The 10,686-nt window shown below is 35.6% G+C and overlaps 1 long non-coding RNA gene across 1 annotated transcript in view; it reads right to left on the bottom strand.

Annotated features, from left to right (window-relative positions):
- Positions 1 to 10,686, bottom strand: part of LOC119468845 — a 174,034-nt gene that overhangs the window by 28,239 nt on the left and 135,109 nt on the right. Inside the window, exon 2 of the long non-coding RNA XR_005197616.1 lies at positions 4,783 to 4,949. This is a non-coding gene — a long non-coding RNA (uncharacterized LOC119468845). The remainder of the gene's footprint in view (positions 1 to 4,782; positions 4,950 to 10,686) is intronic.

Below are 10,686 nucleotides of genomic sequence, written 5' to 3'. Positions count from 1 at the left end.
GGTGGGGGGTGGGGAGCTGGGGAGAGATAGCAAGGGGAGAAATGCCAGATGTAGGTGATGGGGAGGAAGGCAGCAAATCACACTGCCACGTGTGTACCTATGCAACAATTTTGCATGTTCTTCACATGTACCCCAAAACCTAAAATGTAATAAAATAAATAAATGGGGGAAAAAAAAGAACTAAGCAATTAATTCAGTAAAGTTGCAGGACACAAAATCAACATACAAAATCAGTAATATTTCTATCGACTAACAATATACTAACTGAAAAAGAAATCAAGAAAACAATCCCATTTATAATAGCTACAAAAAATACTTAGGAATATATTTAATCAAAAAGATGAAAGTTATGTACACTGAAACCCATCAAACTGATGAAAGAAATAGATAAACACAAATTCAAAGGATATCCCAGGTCCATAGATTGGAATAATTAATATTGTTAAAATGTCTATACGACTCAAAGTAATTTATGTATTCAATGCAATCACTATCAAAATTCCAGTGGCATTTTAATAGAAATAATAAAAGCTATCCTAAAATTTGTATGAAACCACAAAGCAACCTAACAGCCAAAGCAACCTTCAGCAAAAAAAGAACAAAGCTGGAGGCATCAAACTACCTGATTTAAAAATCTACTACAAAACTATAGCAAGTAAAACAACATGGTTACTAACACAAAAACAGACACATAGACCAATGACACAGAAAAGTCAGAAATAAATCAGTACATTTAGTCAACTGATTTTCAACAAAGATGTGAAGAATACAAAATGGGAAAGGATAGTCTCATCAATAAATGGGCTGGAAAAACTGGATATCCACATGCAGAAGAATGAAATGAGACCCCCTTATCACACTATATACAAAAATCAACTCCAACCAGATTAAAAACTTAAGGGTAAGACCTAAAATTCAAACTATTTCAAGAAAACATTGGAGAAAACCTCCATGATATTTGGCACAAAAAATTTTTGAATATGATGCCAAAAACATAGGCAACAAAAGCAAAATAGTCTAATAAGATTCCATCAAACTAAAAAGGCTCTGTACAACCAAGGAAGGAATCAGTAGAGTGAAGAGACAACCTACAAAATGGGAGAACATATTTGCAAACCTACAGCTAATAAAGGGTTAATATCCAGAATGCATAAGCAACTCAAACAACTCAATAGCAAGAAAGCAAATAACTCTATGAGGAATAAAATCATTCCCAGTCGAAAATCAGTTTTCAAGTAATGAGCCTGGTTTTGGTGTCTCCTCTTGGTAGGGCAGAGGAGCTGAACTCCAGGTTGCCACTGCCTCCTTCCAAAGCAGAATTCAGAAAGATGTTGGCTTCAGCCTCCTGTACGGATTCTCATTCATTTCTATACATTTGGGGACCAAGGAGATATTCCTCTTGTTTTGAATCACAGCTATGTTCTATTGGTTTTCTTCCTTCAACTTTCTCTCTATCATTGCTACATGTTTGAAGCAGAAAGGGGATGTTGAGTCGTGAACTTAGGAAGCCAAATGGAATAGAAGTCAGTAGGTCAGCCTAATCTTTTGTTTTGTTTCAAACTAAGCTTTTCCCTTCAGTAGTCATTAGAGTTTTTAACGTCCAGGAAATCAGAATGTGTTTGAATTTCTATAGCCTTGCTAGATAAAAGCAAATCACACTTATAAATATCAATTTACTAACAAGAAAAGTGTGATTTCTTTTAGTAGGGAATGACAGCAGCAGCAGAAACTACAGCTATACCAATCAGCATGCATTGAACACTTCATATATGTCGAGGAAACGCTTTACCTCATTTAATTCTAAGAACAGTCCCAAGATGTAGATAATATTTTACAGTTAATGAAGCAGAAGTTTAGCGGTATGTCTAGTTATCAGTCAATTAAGTGAAGAAGCCAGGATTCAAATTTAATTTTAAATCCTAGGCTGTTAACAAATTTCCTCTATAGCCTCCCTATAGTACTCAACATAGCATAAATAATTAATGCTGAGATTGCTGTTGCTTAGTGATCCTTAATGCCTATACCTTGATGCATAATACTGCCACTATTACCACCACTTCCACCTGTACCACCACCTCCACCACTGTTCTATCTCTACTGCCACTGTTACCATTTACTGAGGACTCATGACCAGAAGCCATATTAAGGGGCTGGGGACTGAACTTGCCTCCTCTCTCTCAAAAATAGGCTTCATGAAAGCAGAAAAAAAAAAAAGTAGATGAGATTTACAGACAGACAAAGGTCATTTTATTAAACTAGATCCATACTATGTAGTATACTTTTGGATAAAAAGCTTGAACTTGATTTTACTTGAATGTAACAGAAGAAAACAGAGTAAAACTGAATAAACAGCTACACTTTAGACAGATTCTTCCAGTTAAAAATATAATATGTAAAACCTTTAAGAATTAGAATAATTTTAACTTTAGTCAATACTCATTGACATTCTGTAAGAGAAAAAGTCTTAATCTTACATTTCTTCCTCCTTATCTTCCTTCATATCTTGTTTGTTATTGTATTGTTTGATATGCTCAATGTTTCTACCATCTTCATTCAGTTCTACAATTAAAATTCTCATAGTTTTTGCCAGTTTTAAAGTGAAAATGATTTAAAGCATAATGTTAGTTCTATTACAACTTTTCCATTTGTTCTTTGTTTGATTCACCTCTTGGTTGGCTGGATTGCATAGTATGGAATATTATTCAAGAATAACTTGATTTTCCTGAATTATTTTATTTTCAAGGAGATCAGTGTGTTGCCTTTAGACCTGAAAGACAGTTTGGCCTTCTACCTAAATTTTGCTTCTTATTTATTTCCCTTGAACTTTCTAGAGAATATTAAACTGTCTTATATTACTTACTACTGCTATCGAGAAGGTAGTTGGAATAGGATACTTAAAAAAACATGAATATCTTCTACAATTTAAAAATGTTTAAAACAGGAGATTAACATTACTAAAATTTGCAGGTGGGCAGCAACAGAATCTTATCAGAGGGAATATAAAAAGGGTACATAATTTTTTTGCAGGCATATCTTTCCCAAGTTATTCATTCAATTGCATAAAAATATTTATTCAATGCCAACTATATGCTATATGAGGGGATGAACATCTGGCAATTCCAAAGTTATTACCTTACCTGTAAAATGGAGATATGTCAATATCTACTATATGATTATTCTATTAAATGAGGAAATGTGCATACCAGTTGGGTGCTTAACACAATTGCTTAGTAAACTGTATATGCACTTATATGTGGACTGTGGTTTGGTAGCAAATGCTTAATAACTAGCCGGGGAGAGGGGTGCCTGATTTACAGCATTTACTAATTTGCATGGTATAAATTATCCTACTATTCCAAGCTCCAAATATAACTTTGTTAAGCAGGTTGCTAGGAAGAGATGGCCATATTCAGAGCACAATTCTGTGTATCTAGCATTAGAAAAGAGGAAAACAATCTAGAGGGAGTGAGAGAGAAACTTTAGGGCTTGAGTGTTCTAGCAAATGAGATGTGAGAGATACAATCTCTCAGATACAGGGCAATATAAATTCTAGGAGTGAAAAATAAATAATAAAATATTTATAAGGATATATAATAAGTATTATAATAAGAGATTATCACAGAGAGACCTAGTTAGAGGACATTTTTCAGGAGGTGACTTTTGGGCTGATTACTAAAGAATGAGCAAGTATTTTCAGTCAACAGTGGGGAAAGGTGTCCCAGAAATTGAAATACTAGGCCCATGAGACAGGAAAAAAGCATGTTTCAAAAATTAGGAACTAAAAACCTATGATGAGCAAAGAAAGAAGCACAACCTGATGCCAAAGAAGCAGGCGAGAATCAGATCCCACCAAACCTTGTGCACCAGCCATCTAGACAAGTTTGGGTTTTATTCTAAGTGCAATAAGAAGTTATTACAAACTTCAAGCAGAAGGGAAATTCTCTTCTGCAGTATAGAAAAAGGATTGAGGACATAAGTAAGGATGCTGAAGAGCTATTAGGAAGATAAGGAACAATTAGGATGCTTGGAAGCTGTGAAAATATTTGCAGGAGAATTGTGATTGTGAGTTGAGCCAGTATAGGGAAGAAAAAGATGGGGAGACACAGAGAGATTCAAAATATGCTTGAAGAAGTCATCAGGATGTGGGGATTGAGGGAGAAAGATGTCAAAGATGACTTCTAACTTCTGGCTCATACCACGGGGTTGATAGAAATGCCATTTATGGAGAGAAGGAAAGCTAAGGAGCATCTTTGGAGATAAAGATTATGTTTAAGATGCCAATAGTACATTCAAATGAATTTTAGAATAGACTTTTGACTATGTGGTCTGGTCTCCTTGTGAACCTGAAATTAAAATTTGTGATTGATTTATTTATAGAGCTAGTATTTAAACCATGATGCAGATGAAAATGCCTAGATGAAGAGCATGAGTAGTCCATTCTCTTCATCTAGGCATTTTCATCTGCATCATGGTTTAAATGATAGTCCAACCAGAAAGGGGCCCAGGACTCAGTCTGTATCTCCAATTATCAGCTGGTAAGAGAAGGAGACACCATCAAAGGAGACTTTGAAAGAGCAGTCAGAAGACAAGGAAAAATTCAAAAAAAAGTGGTATTTTGAAGACAGAGAGAGAAAAAATTTTCAAAGAAAGGGAATAGGTAACTATTGAGTGGTCACAGAAAATGACTAAAATGTCCACTGGCTTTAGCAATTTGGGAAGTTACTGATAACTTTAGTGAAAATTGTTTCTGAGTTGGGATTGAGGTACAGAGAATGATCCTACCACATGATTCCTCTGCTTTTGAACATAAATTCTGGCCATTAAGATGGCCTGCATCTCTTGAGGTTTGTTCAGTTAGTTGATACAAAGGGCCACATGTGATATCTGCCACAAAGATGTAGGAATTTATGTTCTTGGAATGAGCTGCATTCTCATGAGATTTATACAGCCTGCAGATAAGAAAAAGCTAAAACTTCCATTGAGTACAAAAATAAATAATGAGTAATCTTTGAAGACATATATCCAGCAAACTTCACAGGACTCCTTTGACAATGGATATGTGGAATCAGGAAGATAGGGTAGAGGAGAGAAGTCTGCTAAATCATCACATAACATTGACTTTACCAGTCAGAGAAGCATGAGAAAACATTAGATTTAAAACAGTGTAAAAAAAAAGATACAGGGTTTCTTGTTTGCTGGCTCTGGGGCAGTAATGGTGGGTTTTATTGTTTTATCATTGTCATTTTTTTGCTAATGAATAAAATGATGTTTTAAAACTAAGTCCATCTGTAACTGGCATGGCAAAATGTACTATTTTTTCTCCAAAGCATAGATGTCATGTGTCTAGGAAAACAGCTTCAGATACATGTGCTATGTTCTCAAGTTTTTCTCACTGAAGAAAGATTAAACAAATTATGAAAAAAGAAGAAAAGTTGTTTAAAATCCATATCTTATGTCTATTTTTTCTTTTTACAGTTGAATCTACCATTGTTAATTAAAAATCTTTATATAACTAGAAAAAATAAGAGAAAAAGTGTTCTTGCTAAGTTTAAACATTTATTCAAATAAAAGTGTATATTAAATTATAGATTTTTCTACCCTATGCTGTGCATGTCAATCCTGCTTATACTGCCATTATTATGAAAATTTAGGGTTGAGAAATTTAGAACTTGAGAAAAAAAAGTAGAGATCTTCCAAGCCAACTGATAATCACAGAAAATTAACTGTTCTGCATAACATTTTTAAAATGAAGCCTGCACCATATTTAGTTTCAAATTTCTAACCAGAGACATATGGTGAATATCAGAAATGACCTCTTGTTCCTTTGAAAAAACAAGATTTGAATTCTATATTGTGGGAATTTCTCTTCTGAGGATACAAGAATTCTAAGGAACAGCCCTGTCCTAAAGCACATATTAACCAGATGAGAAATGAGGAAAGAGGGGCGAGTGGGAGCAAATGGGAAGATCAGCCAAGCAAGCTTTGCTATAATCCAGGCATGAGAAGCATAGGGTGAGGGTGTGGTGGTGATGGGAAATAACAAATGAGAATGGAGTTGATGGATAGGGCCTGAGTGATAGAGATCTACATTAAGGATGGGAGGGAAAGGAAGGCATAAAGGCATGAAGACTGAAGTCTTGAGTTGCAGTAGGAGTGGGAGCGTATTGAAAAGAAATACGGAAACCTAGAGTAGGAAATGATTTCAAGAGAAAAAGTTGAGTTCAATTTTAAGTGGGAAGACTACCAAGTCATCAGGAGGAGGAAAGAGAAGTGAAATTGAAGCTTAGGACAGAAACCATGCACAGAGGATAGATGTATAAGTTGCCTACATAGAGATGACAGTCACATCAGAAATGGAGAGGCAGTGAGAGGGCAGAAGTGAAGAAAGAAAAGAGCAAACAGCTCTGCCAGATGTACATAAGGAAACCCATTATTTTAATGGGTAGCATATGGAAGTCAATAGACATAAGAGATCCATTGGCAAAGAAGTATAGGTTCATTTATTATTTCTTCAGTACAGATAAAAATGCTTAGAATCTCACAACTCTATTAAAAAGCAGCTTTACACAGAATCTACTAGTAGAACTTTCAAAAGGAAGGCAATAAAATCAAAATAAATAAGACACAAAAGGCTAAGTAAGTCCGAAAATAGAATTAGCAAATGCAGCTCATCAAAATTATTTACTCAAAGCAAATTCAAGTAATTCCAAATTTATTTGATTTTGTAAGGTGAGCATTAATTTGCAAATACTCACATATTGACATACTATACTGTCACTGGTCACAGACTTGACTAGGTTATTGAATGAAATTGTCATCAATTCACCACAGCTAACTGGAAATGTGAAACATCCATTCCTTCTATGTTACAGAACTAGTTATATTTTAATTGCAAACAGTAATATCAGTAACTTCTGCTTAATACCATGAACACAATTGTGAAAAACTGATTCAAATCCAATTTCTGTGGTAGAAGTTCTTTATTCTCATTGTATTTCATACAAATTACATTTTATCTTCCATTGTGAAAAAAATAGGTCCCTAAATGAAATAAAGTCATGTACAAACAAAATGTACATTAAAAATCAAATGAGAATGATCATGTTTTTAAACAGCTATCTATTTCAATAATGACAATGGGCAAAACATTACTAACAAATCCATACTGCAATAAGTCATGAACTATATGCACCATAAGCCATGCTTGCAGAATGGTATCAAAAGATACAGGAGGTCTGGCATACTGTCTGCCTAATCTGCTTTGGAAACAGCAGGAATTCAAGCTGAACAGTATTTCTGTTCTTTTCTATTTCCCTTATGGGATCTTCAAATAACAGAACAAAGATATAATAAGTAATTCATTTATTTATACATTTTCTACCAAGTATTTTTCTCCCTAATCCACTTTAATGAACAACTCTTCTAGGGAAAAGAAAGCTGACCATCTGGCAGACACAACCCAAATACTTATTTTAGTCAGAGTAATTGAATATGAGGATGTGATGGGGAGAATGAGATTTTGCTAAACAGAGCTGATCCTAGTCAGCAATTCCTGGCTAATCAGCAGCTAATCCCACTTTGGCTGCGTGAAACCTGAACCTAGGAAAAACTCTAAGCTTCTCTCAATCATCCAAGAGTCACCTTCTACAGACAATGACTTCATCTAAAGAGGCAACCTGGGTTCTTTATGCCATCCAGCCCTAATGGTCCCGTGAACTTACTCCAAGTTCAGCTGCTCGTCTGGGTGATCCGAGCCTTCTTTGTGTGCTCCTTGTACTAACCTTATCCTTGACTTTAAACAGTTATGTCTCCCATTTTCCTACAAACAATGCTACTCTCTGAGAGCCAATAATAATTTTTCTTATTTTTAGTAATAAGAGCATAAATTCTTGGTGAAAACGGACAGCATCTAATTCTCTGAAAGCAAATGCTTTTCTAGTAAATGTATGCTTGATTGAGTTATATATAATTGTTTATAGAGGATGCTTATTCTGCTAGCACTGTGCTATAGAAATCGACTGCCTATTAAACCATTTCTCTAGTCTGGTTTGAAGAAGTATTTTAAATTTCATCTAGATTTTAGAAATTACTAGAATATTTTTAAGGAGAAACAGAAATAGAATAATGACAACACTGCTTCCATCTTGTTTTTATTGATAAGGAACAAGTTCTGTTATCTTTCTCCTATTTTAATTGCTACTGAAAGTGTGGTCCATAGATTGGTTCATGAAATTGGTATCACCAGGGAACTTGCTAGAAATGCAGCAACAGGCCAGGTGCAATGGCTCACCCCTGTAGTCCCAGCAGTTTGGGAGGCTGAGGCGGGCAGATCACAAGGTCAGGGGTTTGAGACCAGCCTGGCCAGCACAGTGAAACCCCATCTCAACTAAAAATACAAAAAAATTAGCTGGGCATGGTGGCAAGTGTCTGTATTCCCAGCTACACAAGAGGCTGACATAAGAGAATTGCTTCAACCCAGGAGGCAGAGGTTGCAGTGAGCTGAGATCACGCCACTGCACTCAAACCCAGGTGACAGTGCAAGACTCCATCTCAAAAAAAAAAAGAAAAGAGAAATGCAACAACAGAGGCTCCACTAGACAATACCAATTGAATCAAAACGTGCAGTTTAACAAGATCCACAAGAATACACATAAAATTTGGAGAATCACTAATTTAGTTTATAAATATTTTCTTTGTCAAATTATACTTGTGTTTTGTTTATTTTACTGGATTTTTCTGAAAGTACTATGTGTCTGATGTAATACATCAAACAATATAAAATTGTATATGTAAAAGTTAATAATCGCCCCTATCCTAGCCACCTGTGACAACCCATGTTAAAAGTTAACTGTAGTCTACATCTTTCTCTAGGTTCATATATCCTGATACAAAAATACATATGCACATAGCTGATAAGTTCTGAGTGTTGGAGCAATCTTATTTTTAATCAGCTCCAGAATGTGGACATTGACATAAAGGGGCTGTTAACCCAAATCAGCATCAGCTGCCTACATCTGCCCAAGCCATTTTCCATATTCTCTAGGCGTTAATGGGCATTTTCACAGCAATCTGTGCACAAATGCCAACCTCCAAGCAGCAAGACAAAGATGAATAAGGGGGACAGACAGAATAAATCCTCAGGTTATGAGGGCCTAAGCCTTTGTATATAATATATCTCACATAATATGCACGTGATATGAGTAGAACCAAATGTTTATGAAATCAGATCAGCACATTGCAGTAGTCTCTGTCTCCACTTACAGTTGGCAGCATTGACAGTGATGGAAATTATATGGCTTGATTCAGAGGACAAAGGACATTGTAAGTATGATTTGCCCCTAAGGTCAAATGGTCATGTTACAAAACCAGAAATATGCATAAGTTTTCTGTAAACAAACAACACACATTGCTTAAGCATCTTTAAAGGGAAGATGATAAAAGATGATAAAAAAGATAAACAGGTGGCTAGAATCATCCAAATAAATACAGCTTAAGAAAATACAGAATAATGTATAATGTTAGCAGTAATAAAAGAAAGGGTATTCATTAAATTACGAACTCCCCGATTCTCTGATGGATGGCTTCCTTAGTGTCCAACAAGTCTAACTGTGGAGCCACTAAAACATACACAACTGTTACATTTGACACCAAACTAGCTCATGCAATATTTGGACTTGGCCTGAAAATTGTCTGGACCTTTTTTCCTACCAATTGGAATTTGATGGGTCCAAGTAGATCCTCTCCAAGGGGTAGGTTAATTAAGAGAACAAATTCCTTCCTGATGAATTGTCCGCTTGTCCCTTGTCCGCTTGTCCATTTTCCACTTGTCCACTTCCAATGACAAACTCTGTGACCTGTGCCATCAGAGGTCACAGAGTTTGTCATTGGAAGTGGAGTCAGTCCTTTTAAGTTATAGTTGAGATCTCATCCCCTAGCTTAGCTTTCCAAATTTCTGAATCCTAATACTACAGGTTTTCAACTTTGACCTAAGCCTTCTGATCTGGTCTGCAGCAAAACTGAAACAGAAAGAATCCTTAAAAAATTGTACAAGGGTAAGTGAATCCAGTTGGTGCTCTAACATGAGGCCATTAACCAAACCCCAGTGCCCTACAGTTAATAATGTTGATTAAGATCCAACCAGCTCAATATCAACTTTGCTTTCCTTTCCCATAACACCTTGTGTGTATAAACTCCATTACAAGGGGAGATATGGTAAAATGTAAAATCTGAATGATTGAACTTATTTCAAAAAAAGATGCTATTTTTAAAAATAAAATAAAACATTATTTCCTATGGGTTGTTAAATGCTAAGAATATCCAACAGATTGACTTAAAAAAAAAAAAGCTAGATATCAGTACCATTGAATGATATAGCTAATGATGTATCAGAGAGCATGTTAAACGTTTTACCTATATTATGTCATGTCATCACTAAAACAACAACTCACTGTGTTGTTAAAAATTACCACCATGTTACAGATATGGAAATGAGTCTTTTTTTTTTTTTTTTTTTTTCACAGTCTCGCTCTGTCGCCGAGGCTGGAGTGCAGTGGAGCGATCTCAGCTCACTGAAACTTCAAGCGATTCTCCTGCCTCAGCCTCCCGAGTAACTGGGACTAAAGGCACATACCACCACACCCAACTAAGTTTTGTATTTTCAGTAGAGATGGGGATTGGGGATTCACC

Source organism: Cebus imitator, unplaced genomic scaffold (genome assembly GCF_001604975.1).
Source record: "Cebus imitator isolate Cc_AM_T3 unplaced genomic scaffold, Cebus_imitator-1.0 Scaffold506, whole genome shotgun sequence".
Taxonomy (NCBI): domain Eukaryota; kingdom Metazoa; phylum Chordata; class Mammalia; order Primates; family Cebidae; genus Cebus; species Cebus imitator.
Note: the sequence above shows the minus strand (reverse complement) of the source record. Positions and strands in the feature narration are given on the sequence as shown.